Source organism: Chanodichthys erythropterus, chromosome 19 (assembly GCF_024489055.1).
Source record: "Chanodichthys erythropterus isolate Z2021 chromosome 19, ASM2448905v1, whole genome shotgun sequence".
Classification (NCBI taxonomy): Eukaryota; Metazoa; Chordata; class Actinopteri; order Cypriniformes; family Xenocyprididae; genus Chanodichthys; species Chanodichthys erythropterus.
In genome coordinates this window covers 38870362-38886682 of record NC_090239.1, presented here as the reverse complement: position 1 = coordinate 38886682, position 16321 = coordinate 38870362, and positions in this window count along the sequence as shown.

Sequence of the window (16321 nt, the reverse complement as noted above, 5' to 3'; positions counted from 1 at the left end):
TCTTGCATTGCAACATGTATGATATAAACGAACGTATTGTTCATGCATTGAAGATATAACACATAACTTATTTTTTATTGTGCACAGAAGAAATGTATAGAACTCATCCATTATGCATTGAAGAGATAACAAATAACGTGTATTTCATTGCAGTAACTTGATCCGTTGTGCAGTGATTTTATAACACATGCAAGGTGCTTGTTGCACTGCATAACATTTGCATTGCAGTTTTATTCCATTTTCTATTGCGTTAGTTAACTCAATAAGCTGTTTCCTTGCATCCTATATAAGAACAAATATTGAAGAGATGCATAACTCGTTGTTTTGCGAAGAGCTTTGAGTTATAACACATAACATGTGCATTGCCTTTCAGCAAGTTATTTCATTTTCTATTGCAATAGTTAACTCATTACGCTGTTGCAAAGTGCAAGTTTATGCTTCCTTGCATCCTGTACAAGAATTAACGTATTGCTCATGCATTGAAGAGATACATAACTCGTGTTGCGATGAATGAGTTAACTCCCCCTTTATACATTGAAGAGATAACGCATAACATGTGCAATGCATTTCATAAGTTATTCCGTTTCGCTGCGAAGAGAGAACACTAGGTGTTTGTTGCACTGCGTTGCATACAAGAACTCTTTCTTTTGTGCATTGACGAAAAAACATATTACATTGTTTTGCAACGCATGAAGATTTGTCTAACTGCATTGCTTACAATAATTAATGCAATACAATACAATACTAATTGCATTGCAGATACTTGATCCGTAGTGCATTGAAGAGGAAATTAATATAACATATGTGCTCTTGCATTGCAACATGTATGATATAAACGAACGTATTGTTCATGCATTGAAGATATAACACATAACTTGTGTTGCGATGAATTAAGTAGCTCATCCATTATGCATTGAAGAGATAACAAATAACGTGTATTTCATTGCAGTAACTTGATCCGTTGTGCAGTGATTTTATAACACATGCAAGGTGCTTGTTGCACTGCATAACATTTGCATTGCAGTTTTATTCCATTTTCTATTGCGTTAGTTAACTCAATAAGCTGTTTCCTTGCATCCTATATAAGAACAAATATTGAAGAGATGCATAACTCGTTGTTTTGCGAAGAGCTTTGAGTTATAACACATAACATGTGCATTGCATTTCAGTAAGTTATTTCATTTTCTATTGCAATAGTTAACTCATTACGCTGTTGCAACGTGCAAGTTTATGCTTCCTTGCATCCTGTACAAGAATTAACGTATTGTTAATGCATGGAAGAGATACATAACTCGTGTTGCGATGAATGAGTTAACTCACCCTTTATACATTGAAGAGATAACGCATAACATGTGCAATGCATTTCAGTAAGTTATTCCGTTTCGCTGCGAAGAGAGAACACTAGGTGTTTGTTGCACTGCGTTGCATACAAGAACTCTTTCTTTTGTGCATTGACGAAAAAACAAATAATATTGTTTTGCAATGCATCAAGAACTGTTTAATTGCATTGCTTACAATACTTAATACAATACAATACAATACTAATTGCATTGCAGATACTTGATCCGTAGTGCATTGAAGAGGAAAACAAAACATATATGCTTGTTGCATCACAATACATATAAGAACTGTTTCATTGCATTGCATACAATAATTAACTTATTTTTTATTGTGCACAGAAGAAATGTATAGAACATGCTGTTTGCATTGCAAAGAGCTAACACTGCTAACATTGAGAGCTAACATTGCATACAATAGTTAACTTATTACGCTGTGCATAGAAGAAATTAATATAACATATGTGCTCTTGCATATTGCAACATATAAGATATACACTGTTTTCTTGCATCCTATACAAGAACAAATATTGAAGAGATGCATAACTCGTTGTTTTGCGAAGAGCTTTGAGTTATAACACATAACATGTGCATTGCATTTCAGTAAGTTATTTCATTTTCTATTGCAATAGTTAACTCATTACGCTGTTGCAACGTGCAAGTTTATGCTTCCTTGCATCCTGTACAAGAACTAACGTATTGCTCATGCATGGAAGAGATACATAACTCGTGTAGCGATGAATGAGTTAACTTACCCTTTATACATTGAAGAGATAACGCATAACATGTGCAATGCATTTCAGTAAGTTATTCCGTTTCGCTGCGAAGAGAGAACACTAGGTGTTTGTTGCACTGCGTTGCATACAAGAACTCTTTCTTTTGTGCATTGACGAAAAACCAAATAATATTGTTTTGCAATGCATCAAGAACTGTTTAATTGCATTGCTTACAATACTTAATACAATACAATACAATACTAATTGCATTGCAGATACTTGATCCGTAGTGCACTGAAGAGGAAAACAAAACATATATGCTGTTGCATCACAATAAATATAAGAACTGTTTCATTGCATTGCATACAATAATTAACTTATTTTTTATTGTGCACAGAAGAAATGTATAGAACATGCTGTTTGCATTGCAATGAGCTAACACTGCTACCATTGAGAGCTAACATTGCATACAATAGTTAACCTATTACGATGTGCATAGAAGAAATTAATATAACATATGTCCCCTATCATATTGCAACATGTAAGATATACACTGTTTCCTTGCATCCTATATAAGAACAAATATTGAAGAGATGCATAACTCGTTGTTTTGCGAAGAGCTTTGAGTTATAACACATAACATGTGCATTGCATTTCAGTAAGTTATTTCATTTTCTATTGCAATAGTTAACTCATTACGCTGTTGCAACGTGCAAGTTTATGCTTCCTTGCATCCTGTACAAGAACTAACGTATTGCTCATGCATGGAAGAGATACATAACTCGTGTTGCGATGAATGAGTTAACTCACCCTTTATACATTGAAGAGATAACGCATAACATGTGCAATGCATTTCATAAGTTATTCCGTTTCGCTGCGAAGAGAGAACACTAGGTGTTTGTTGCACTGCGTTGCATACAAGAACTCTTTCTTTTGTGCATTGACGAAAAACCAAATAATATTGTTTTGCAATGCATCAAGAACTGTTTAATTGCATTGCTTACAATACTTAATACAATACAATACAATACTAATTGCATTGCAGATACTTGATCCGTAGTGCATTGAAGAGGAAAACAAAACATATATGCTTGTTGCATCACAATACATATAAGAACTGTTTCATTGCATTGCATACAATAATTAACTTATTTTTTATTGTGCACAGAAGAAATGTATAGAACATGCTGTTTGCATTGCAAAGAGCTAACACTGCTAACATTGAGAGCTAACATTGCATACAATAGTTAACTTATTACGCTGTGCATAGAAGAAATTAATATAACATATGTGCTCTTGCATATTGCAACATATAAGATATACACTGTTTTCTTGCATCCTATACAAGAACAAATATTACATATTACATTGTTTTGCAACGCATGAAGATTTGTCTAACTGCATTGCTTACAATCGTTACCTTGTGCATAGAGGAAATTAATATAACATATGTGCTCTTGCATTGCAACATGTATGATATAAACGAACGTATTGTTCATGCATTGAAGATATAACACATAACTTGTGTTGCGATGAATTAAGTAACTCATCCATTATGCATTGAAGAGATAACAAATAACGTGTGCATTGCAGTAACTTGATCCGTTGTGCAGTGATTTTATAACACATGCAAGGTGCTTGTTGCACTGCATAACATTTGCATTGCAGTTTTATTCCATTTTCTATTGCGTTAGTTAACTCAATAAGCTGTTTCCTTGCATCCTATATAAGAACAAATATTGAAGAGATGCATAACTCGTTGTTTTGCGAAGAGCTTTGAGTTATAACACATAACATGTGCATTGCCTTTCAGCAAGTTATTTCATTTTCTATTGCAATAGTTAACTCATTACGCTGTTGCAAAGTGCAAGTTTAAGAGATACATAACTCGTGTTGCGATGAATGAGTTAACTCCCCCTTTATACATTGAAGAGATAACGCATAACATGTGCAATGCACTTCAGTAAGTTATTCCGTTTCGCTGCGAAGAGAGAACACTAGGTGTTTGTTGCACTGCGTTGCATACAAGAACTCTTTCTTTTGTGCATTGACGAAAAAAAAAAAAAACATTGTTTTGCAATCCATCAAGAACTGTTTAATTGCATTGCTTACAATAATTAATGCAATACAATACAATACTAATTGCATTGCAGATACTTGATCCGTAGTGCATTGAAGAGGAAAACAAAACATATATGCTGTTGCATCACAATACATATAAGAACTGTTTCATTGCATTGCATACAATAATTAACTTATTTTTTATTGTGCACAGAAGAAATGTATAGAACATGCTGTTTGCATTGCAAAGAGCTAACACTGCTAACATTGAGAGCTAACATTGCATACAATAGTTAACTTATTACGCTGTGCATAGAAGAAATTAATATAACATATGTGCTCTTGCATATTGCAACATATAAGATATACACTGTTTTCTTGCATCCTATACAAGAACAAATATTGAAGAGATGCATAACTCGTTGTTTTGCGAAGAGCTTTGAGTTATAACACATAACATGTGCATTGCATTTCAGTAAGTTATTTCATTTTCTATTGCAATAGTTAACTCATTACGCTGTTGCAACGTGCAAGTTTATGCTTCCTTGCATCCTGTACAAGAATTAACGTATTGTTAATGCATGGAAGAGATACATAACTCGTGTTGCGATGAATGAGTTAACTCACCCTTTATACATTGAAGAGATAACGCATAACATGTGCAATGCATTTCATAAGTTATTCCGTTTCGCTGCGAAGAGAGAACACTAGGTGTTTGTTGCACTGCGTTGCATACAAGAACTCTTTCTTTTGTGCATTGACGAAAAAACATATTACATTGTTTTGCAACGCATGAAGATTTGTCTAACTGCATTGCTTACAATACTTAATACAATACAATACAATACTAATTGCATTGCAGATACTTGATCCGTAGTGCATAGAGGAAATTAATATAACATATGTGCTCTTGCATTGCAACATGTATGATATAAACGAACGTATTGTTCATTGCATTGAAGATATAACACATAACTTGTGTTGCGATGAATTAAGTAGCTCATCCATTATGCATTGAAGAGATAACAAATAACGTGCTATTTCATTGCAGTAACTTGCATCCGTTGTGCAGTGATTTTATAACACATGCAAGGTGCTTGTTGCACTGCATAACATTTGCATTGCAGTTTTATTCCATTTTCTATTGCGTTAGTTAACTCAATAAGCTGTTTCCTTGCATCCTATATAAGAACAAATATTGAAGAGATGCATAACTCGTTGTTTTGCGAAGAGCTTTGAGTTATAACACATAACATGTGCATTGCCTTTCAGCAAGTTATTTCATTTTCTATTGCAATAGTTAACTCATTACGCTGTTGCAAAGTGCAAGTTTATGCTTCCTTGCATCCTGTACAAGAATTAACGTATTGCTCATGCATTGAAGAGATACATAACTCGTGTTGCGATGAATGAGTTAACTCCCCCTTTATACATTGAAGAGATAACGCATAACATGTGCAATGCACTTCAGTAAGTTATTCCGTTTCGCTGCGAAGAGAGAACACTAGGTGTTTGTTGCACTGCGTTGCATACAAGAACTCTTTCTTTTGTGCATTGACGAAAAAAAAAAAAACATTGTTTTGCAATCCATCAAGATCTGTTTAATTGCATTGCTTACAATAATTAATGCAATACAATACAATACTAATTGCATTGCAGATACTTGATCCGTAGTGCATTGAAGAGGAAAACAAAACATATATGCTGTTGCATCACAATACATATAAGAACTGTTTCATTGCATTGCATACAATAATTAACTTATTTTTTATTGTGCACAGAAGAAATGTATAGAACATGCTGTTTGCATTGCAAAGAGCTAACACTGCTAACATTGAGAGCTAACATTGCTTACAATAGTTAACTTATTACGCTGTGCATAGAAGAAATTAATATAACATATGTGCTCTTGCATATTGCAACATATAAGATATACACTGTTTTCTTGCATCCTATAGAAGAACAAATATTGAAGAGATGCATAACTCGTTGTTTTGCGAAGAGCTTTGAGTTATAACACATAACATGTGCATTGCATTTCAGTAAGTTATTTCATTTTCTATTGCAATAGTTAACTCATTACGCTGTTGCAACGTGCAAGTTTATGCTTCCTTGCATCCTGTACAAGAACTAACGTATTGCTCATGCATGGAAGAGATACATAACTCGTGTAGCGATGAATGAGTTAACTTACCCTTTATACATTGAAGAGATAACGCATAACATGTGCAATGCATTTCAGTAAGTTATTCCGTTTCGCTGCGAAGAGAGAACACTAGGTGTTTGTTGCACTGCGTTGCATACAAGAACTCTTTCTTTTGTGCATTGACGAAAAACCAAATAATATTGTTTTGCAATGCATCAAGAACTGTTTAATTGCATTGCTTACAATACTTAATACAATACAATACAATACTAATTGCATTGCAGATACTTGATCCGTAGTGCACTGAAGAGGAAAACAAAACATATATGCTGTTGCATCACAATAAATATAAGAACTGTTTCATTGCATTGCATACAATAATTAACTTATTTTTTATTGTGCACAGAAGAAATGTATAGAACATGCTGTTTGCATTGCAATGAGCTAACACTGCTACCATTGAGAGCTAACATTGCATACAATAGTTAACCTATTACGATGTGCATAGAAGAAATTAATATAACATATGTCCCCTATCATATTGCAACATGTAAGATATACACTGTTTCCTTGCATCCTATATAAGAACAAATATTGAAGAGATGCATAACTCGTTGTTTTGCGAAGAGCTTTGAGTTATAACACATAACATGTGCATTGCATTTCAGTAAGTTATTTCATTTTCTATTGCAATAGTTAACTCATTACGCTGTTGCAACGTGCAAGTTTATGCTTCCTTGCATCCTGTACAAGAATTAACGTATTGCTCATGCATGGAAGAGATACATAACTCGTGTTGCGATGAATGAGTTAACTCACCCTTTATACATTGAAGAGATAACGCATAACATGTGCAATGCATTTCATAAGTTATTCCGTTTCGCTGCGAAGAGAGAACACTAGGTGTTTGTTGCACTGCGTTGCATACAAGAACTCTTTCTTTTGTGCATTGACGAAAAACCAAATAATATTGTTTTGCAATGCATCCAGAACTGTTTAATTGCATTGCTTACAATACTTAATACAATACAATACAATACTAATTGCATTGCAGATACTTGATCCGTAGTGCATTGAAGAGGAAAACAAAACATATATGCTTGTTGCATCACAATACATATAAGAACTGTTTCATTGCATTGCATACAATAATTAACTTATTTTTTATTGTGCACAGAAGAAATGTATAGAACATGCTGTTTGCATTGCAAAGAGCTAACACTGCTAACATTGAGAGCTAACATTGCATACAATAGTTAACTTATTACGCTGTGCATAGAAGAAATTAATATAACATATGTGCTCTTGCATATTGCAACATATAAGATATACACTGTTTTCTTGCATCCTATACAAGAACAAATATTACATATTACATTGTTTTGCAACGCATGAAGATTTGTCTAACTGCATTGCTTACAATCGTTACCTTGTGCATAGAGGAAATTAATATAACATATGTGCTCTTGCATTGCAACATGTATGATATAAACGAACGTATTGTTCATGCATTGAAGATATAACACATAACTTGTGTTGCGATGAATTAAGTAACTCATCCATTATGCATTGAAGAGATAACAAATAACGTGTATTTCATTGCAGTAACTTGATCCGTTGTGCAGTGATTTTATAACACATGCAAGGTGCTTGTTGCACTGCATAACATTTGCATTGCAGTTTTATTCCATTTTCTATTGCGTTAGTTAACTCAATAAGCTGTTTCCTTGCATCCTATATAAGAACAAATATTGAAGAGATGCATAACTCGTTGTTTTGCGAAGAGCTTTGAGTTATAACACATAACATGTGCATTGCCTTTCAGCAAGTTATTTCATTTTCTATTGCAATAGTTAACTCATTACGCTGTTGCAAAGTGCAAGTTTATGCTTCCTTGCATCCTGTACAAGAATTAACGTATTGCTCATGCATTGAAGAGATACATAACTCGTGTTGCGATGAATGAGTTAACTCCCCCTTTATACATTGAAGAGATAACGCATAACATGTGCAATGCACTTCAGTAAGTTATTCCGTTTCGCTGCGAAGAGAGAACACTAGGTGTTTGTTGCACTGCGTTGCATACAAGAACTCTTTCTTTTGTGCATTGACGAAAAAAAAAAATAACATTGTTTTGCAATCCATCAAGAACTGTTTAATTGCATTGCTTACAATAATTAATGCAATACAATACAATACTAATTGCATTGCAGATACTTGATCCGTAGTGCATTGAAGAGGAAAACAAAACATATATGCTGTTGCATCACAATACATATAAGAACTGTTTCATTGCATTGCATACAATAATTAACTTATTTTTTATTGTGCACAGAAGAAATGTATAGAACATGCTGTTTGCATTGCAAAGAGCTAACACTGCTAACATTGAGAGCTAACATTGCATACAATAGTTAACTTATTACGCTGTGCATAGAAGAAATTAATATAACATATGTGCTCTTGCATATTGCAACATATAAGATATACACTGTTTTCTTGCATCCTATACAAGAACAAATATTGAAGAGATGCATAACTCGTTGTTTTGCGAAGAGCTTTGAGTTATAACACATAACATGTGCATTGCATTTCAGTAAGTTATTTCATTTTCTATTGCAATAGTTAACTCATTACGCTGTTGCAACGTGCAAGTTTATGCTTCCTTGCATCCTGTACAAGAATTAACGTATTGTTAATGCATGGAAGAGATACATAACTCGTGTTGCGATGAATGAGTTAACTCACCCTTTATACATTGAAGAGATAACGCATAACATGTGCAATGCATTTCATAAGTTATTCCGTTTCGCTGCGAAGAGAGAACACTAGGTGTTTGTTGCACTGCGTTGCATACAAGAACTCTTTCTTTTGTGCATTGACGAAAAAACATATTACATTGTTTTGCAACGCATGAAGATTTGTCTAACTGCATTGCTTACAATCGTTACCTTGTGCATAGAGGAAATTAATATAACATATGTGCTCTTGCATTGCAACATGTATGATATAAACGAACGTATTGTTCATGCATTGAAGATATAACACATAACTTGTGTTGCGATGAATTAAGTAGCTCATCCATTATGCATTGAAGAGATAACAAATAACGTGTATTTCATTGCAGTAACTTGATCCGTTGTGCAGTGATTTTATAACACATGCAAGGTGCTTGTTGCACTGCATAACATTTGCATTGCAGTTTTATTCCATTTTCTATTGCGTTAGTTAACTCAATAAGCTGTTTCCTTGCATCCTATATAAGAACAAATATTGAAGAGATGCATAACTCGTTGTTTTGCGAAGAGCTTTGAGTTATAACACATAACATGTGCATTGCCTTTCAGCAAGTTATTTCATTTTCTATTGCAATAGTTAACTCATTACGCTGTTGCAAAGTGCAAGTTTATGCTTCCTTGCATCCTGTACAAGAATTAACGTATTGCTCATGCATTGAAGAGATACATAACTCGTGTTGCGATGAATGAGTTAACTCCCCCTTTATACATTGAAGAGATAACGCATAACATGTGCAATGCACTTCAGTAAGTTATTCCGTTTCGCTGCGAAGAGAGAACACTAGGTGTTTGTTGCACTGCGTTGCATACAAGAACTCTTTCTTTTGTGCATTGACGAAAAAAAAAAAAAAAAAACATTGTTTTGCAATCCATCAAGATCTGTTTAATTGCATTGCTTACAATAATTAATGCAATACAATACAATACTAATTGCATTGCAGATACTTGATCCGTAGTGCATTGAAGAGGAAAACAAAACATATATGCTGTTGCATCACAATACATATAAGAACTGTTTCATTGCATTGCATACAATAATTAACTTATTTTTTATTGTGCACAGAAGAAATGTATAGAACATGCTGTTTGCATTGCAAAGAGCTAACACTGCTAACATTGAGAGCTAACATTGCTTACAATAGTTAACTTATTACGCTGTGCATAGAAGAAATTAATATAACATATGTGCTCTTGCATATTGCAACATATAAGATATACACTGTTTTCTTGCATCCTATAGAAGAACAAATATTGAAGAGATGCATAACTCGTTGTTTTGCGAAGAGCTTTGAGTTATAACACATAACATGTGCATTGCATTTCAGTAAGTTATTTCATTTTCTATTGCAATAGTTAACTCATTACGCTGTTGCAACGTGCAAGTTTATGCTTCCTTGCATCCTGTACAAGAACTAACGTATTGCTCATGCATGGAAGAGATACATAACTCGTGTAGCGATGAATGAGTTAACTTACCCTTTATACATTGAAGAGATAACGCATAACATGTGCAATGCATTTCAGTAAGTTATTCCGTTTCGCTGCGAAGAGAGAACACTAGGTGTTTGTTGCACTGCGTTGCATACAAGAACTCTTTCTTTTGTGCATTGACGAAAAACCAAATAATATTGTTTTGCAATGCATCAAGAACTGTTTAATTGCATTGCTTACAATACTTAATACAATACAATACAATACTAATTGCATTGCAGATACTTGATCCGTAGTGCACTGAAGAGGAAAACAAAACATATATGCTGTTGCATCACAATAAATATAAGAACTGTTTCATTGCATTGCATACAATAATTAACTTATTTTTTATTGTGCACAGAAGAAATGTATAGAACATGCTGTTTGCATTGCAATGAGCTAACACTGCTACCATTGAGAGCTAACATTGCATACAATAGTTAACCTATTACGATGTGCATAGAAGAAATTAATATAACATATGTCCCCTATCATATTGCAACATGTAAGATATACACTGTTTCCTTGCATCCTATATAAGAACAAATATTGAAGAGATGCATAACTCGTTGTTTTGCGAAGAGCTTTGAGTTATAACACATAACATGTGCATTGCATTTCAGTAAGTTATTTCATTTTCTATTGCAATAGTTAACTCATTACGCTGTTGCAACGTGCAAGTTTATGCTTCCTTGCATCCTGTACAAGAACTAACGTATTGCTCATGCATGGAAGAGATACATAACTCGTGTTGCGATGAATGAGTTAACTCACCCTTTATACATTGAAGAGATAACGCATAACATGTGCAATGCATTTCATAAGTTATTCCGTTTCGCTGCGAAGAGAGAACACTAGGTGTTTGTTGCACTGCGTTGCATACAAGAACTCTTTCTTTTGTGCATTGACGAAAAACCAAATAATATTGTTTTGCAATGCATCCAGAACTGTTTAATTGCATTGCTTACAATACTTAATACAATACAATACAATACTAATTGCATTGCAGATACTTGATCCGTAGTGCATTGAAGAGGAAAACAAAACATATATGCTTGTTGCATCACAATACATATAAGAACTGTTTCATTGCATTGCATACAATAATTAACTTATTTTTTATTGTGCACAGAAGAAATGTATAGAACATGCTGTTTGCATTGCAAAGAGCTAACACTGCTAACATTGAGAGCTAACATTGCATACAATAGTTAACTTATTACGCTGTGCATAGAAGAAATTAATATAACATATGTGCTCTTGCATATTGCAACATATAAGATATACACTGTTTTCTTGCATCCTATACAAGAACAAATATTACATATTACATTGTTTTGCAACGCATGAAGATTTGTCTAACTGCATTGCTTACAATCGTTACCTTGTGCATAGAGGAAATTAATATAACATATGTGCTCTTGCATTGCAACATGTATGATATAAACGAACGTATTGTTCATGCATTGAAGATATAACACATAACTTGTGTTGCGATGAATTAAGTAACTCATCCATTATGCATTGAAGAGATAACAAATAACGTGTATTTCATTGCAGTAACTTGATCCGTTGTGCAGTGATTTTATAACACATGCAAGGTGCTTGTTGCACTGCATAACATTTGCATTGCAGTTTTATTCCATTTTCTATTGCGTTAGTTAACTCAATAAGCTGTTTCCTTGCATCCTATATAAGAACAAATATTGAAGAGATGCATAACTCGTTGTTTTGCGAAGAGCTTTGAGTTATAACACATAACATGTGCATTGCCTTTCAGCAAGTTATTTCATTTTCTATTGCAATAGTTAACTCATTACGCTGTTGCAAAGTGCAAGTTTATGCTTCCTTGCATCCTGTACAAGAATTAACGTATTGCTCATGCATTGAAGAGATACATAACTCGTGTTGCGATGAATGAGTTAACTCCCCCTTTATACATTGAAGAGATAACGCATAACATGTGCAATGCACTTCAGTAAGTTATTCCGTTTCGCTGCGAAGAGAGAACACTAGGTGTTTGTTGCACTGCGTTGCATACAAGAACTCTTTCTTTTGTGCATTGACGAAAAAAAAAATAACATTGTTTTGCAATCCATCAAGAACTGTTTAATTGCATTGCTTACAATAATTAATGCAATACAATACAATACTAATTGCATTGCAGATACTTGATCCGTAGTGCATTGAAGAGGAAAACAAAACATATATGCTGTTGCATCACAATACATATAAGAACTGTTTCATTGCATTGCATACAATAATTAACTTATTTTTTATTGTGCACAGAAGAAATGTATAGAACATGCTGTTTGCATTGCAAAGAGCTAACACTGCTAACATTGAGAGCTAACATTGCATACAATAGTTAACTTATTACGCTGTGCATAGAAGAAATTAATATAACATATGTGCTCTTGCATATTGCAACATATAAGATATACACTGTTTTCTTGCATCCTATACAAGAACAAATATTGAAGAGATGCATAACTCGTTGTTTTGCGAAGAGCTTTGAGTTATAACACATAACATGTGCATTGCATTTCAGTAAGTTATTTCATTTTCTATTGCAATAGTTAACTCATTACGCTGTTGCAACGTGCAAGTTTATGCTTCCTTGCATCCTGTACAAGAATTAACGTATTGTTAATGCATGGAAGAGATACATAACTCGTGTTGCGATGAATGAGTTAACTCACCCTTTATACATTGAAGAGATAACGCATAACATGTGCAATGCATTTCATAAGTTATTCCGTTTCGCTGCGAAGAGAGAACACTAGGTGTTTGTTGCACTGCGTTGCATACAAGAACTCTTTCTTTTGTGCATTGACGAAAAAACATATTACATTGTTTTGCAACGCATGAAGATTTGTCTAACTGCATTGCTTACAATCGTTACCTTGTGCATAGAGGAAATTAATATAACATATGTGCTCTTGCATTGCAACATGTATGATATAAACGAACGTATTGTTCATGCATTGAAGATATAACACATAACTTGTGTTGCGATGAATTAAGTAGCTCATCCATTATGCATTGAAGAGATAACAAATAACGTGTATTTCATTGCAGTAACTTGATCCGTTGTGCAGTGATTTTATAACACATGCAAGGTGCTTGTTGCACTGCATAACATTTGCATTGCAGTTTTATTCCATTTTCTATTGCGTTAGTTAACTCAATAAGCTGTTTCCTTGCATCCTATATAAGAACAAATATTGAAGAGATGCATAACTCGTTGTTTTGCGAAGAGCTTTGAGTTATAACACATAACATGTGCATTGCCTTTCAGCAAGTTATTTCATTTTCTATTGCAATAGTTAACTCATTACGCTGTTGCAAAGTGCAAGTTTATGCTTCCTTGCATCCTGTACAAGAATTAACGTATTGCTCATGCATTGAAGAGATACATAACTCGTGTTGCGATGAATGAGTTAACTCCCCCTTTATACATTGAAGAGATAACGCATAACATGTGCAATGCACTTCAGTAAGTTATTCCGTTTCGCTGCGAAGAGAGAACACTAGGTGTTTGTTGCACTGCGTTGCATACAAGAACTCTTTCTTTTGTGCATTGACGAAAAAAAAAAAAAAAAACATTGTTTTGCAATCCATCAAGATCTGTTTAATTGCATTGCTTACAATAATTAATGCAATACAATACAATACTAATTGCATTGCAGATACTTGATCCGTAGTGCATTGAAGAGGAAAACAAAACATATATGCTGTTGCATCACAATACATATAAGAACTGTTTCATTGCATTGCATACAATAATTAACTTATTTTTTATTGTGCACAGAAGAAATGTATAGAACATGCTGTTTGCATTGCAAAGAGCTAACACTGCTAACATTGAGAGCTAACATTGCTTACAATAGTTAACTTATTACGCTGTGCATAGAAGAAATTAATATAACATATGTGCTCTTGCATATTGCAACATATAAGATATACACTGTTTTCTTGCATCCTATAGAAGAACAAATATTGAAGAGATGCATAACTCGTTGTTTTGCGAAGAGCTTTGAGTTATAACACATAACATGTGCATTGCATTTCAGTAAGTTATTTCATTTTCTATTGCAATAGTTAACTCATTACGCTGTTGCAACGTGCAAGTTTATGCTTCCTTGCATCCTGTACAAGAACTAACGTATTGCTCATGCATGGAAGAGATACATAACTCGTGTAGCGATGAATGAGTTAACTTACCCTTTATACATTGAAGAGATAACGCATAACATGTGCAATGCATTTCAGTAAGTTATTCCGTTTCGCTGCGAAGAGAGAACACTAGGTGTTTGTTGCACTGCGTTGCATACAAGAACTCTTTCTTTTGTGCATTGACGAAAAACCAAATAATATTGTTTTGCAATGCATCAAGAACTGTTTAATTGCATTGCTTACAATACTTAATACAATACAATACAATACTAATTGCATTGCAGATACTTGATCCGTAGTGCACTGAAGAGGAAAACAAAACATATATGCTGTTGCATCACAATAAATATAAGAACTGTTTCATTGCATTGCATACAATAATTAACTTATTTTTTATTGTGCACAGAAGAAATGTATAGAACATGCTGTTTGCATTGCAATGAGCTAACACTGCTACCATTGAGAGCTAACATTGCATACAATAGTTAACCTATTACGATGTGCATAGAAGAAATTAATATAACATATGTCCCCTATCATATTGCAACATGTAAGATATACACTGTTTCCTTGCATCCTATATAAGAACAAATATTGAAGAGATGCATAACTCGTTGTTTTGCGAAGAGCTTTGAGTTATAACACATAACATGTGCATTGCATTTCAGTAAGTTATTTCATTTTCTATTGCAATAGTTAACTCATTACGCTGTTGCAACGTGCAAGTTTATGCTTCCTTGCATCCTGTACAAGAACTAACGTATTGCTCATGCATGGAAGAGATACATAACTCGTGTTGCGATGAATGAGTTAACTCACCCTTTATACATTGAAGAGATAACGCATAACATGTGCAATGCATTTCATAAGTTATTCCGTTTCGCTGCGAAGAGAGAACACTAGGTGTTTGTTGCACTGCGTTGCATACAAGAACTCTTTCTTTTGTGCATTGACGAAAAACCAAATAATATTGTTTTGCAATGCATCCAGAACTGTTTAATTGCATTGCTTACAATACTTAATACAATACAATACAATACTAATTGCATTGCAGATACTTGATCCGTAGTGCATTGAAGAGGAAAACAAAACATATATGCTTGTTGCATCACAATACATATAAGAACTGTTTCATTGCATTGCATACAATAATTAACTTATTTTTTATTGTGCACAGAAGAAATGTATAGAACATGCTGTTTGCATTGCAAAGAGCTAACACTGCTAACATTGAGAGCTAACATTGCATACAATAGTTAACTTATTACGCTGTGCATAGAAGAAATTAATATAACATATGTGCTCTTGCATATTGCAACATATAAGATATACACTGTTTTCTTGCATCCTATACAAGAACAAATATTGAAGAGATGCATAACTCGTTGTTTTGCGAAGAGCTTTGAGTTATAACACATAACATGTGCATTGCATTTCAGTAAGTTATTTCATTTTCTATTGCAATAGTTAACTCATTACGCTGTTGCAACGTGCAAGTTTATGCTTCCTTGCATCCTGTACAAGAATTAACGTATTGCTCATGCATGGAAGAGATACATAACTCGTGTTGCGATGAATGAGTTAACTCACCCTTTAAACATTGAAGAGATA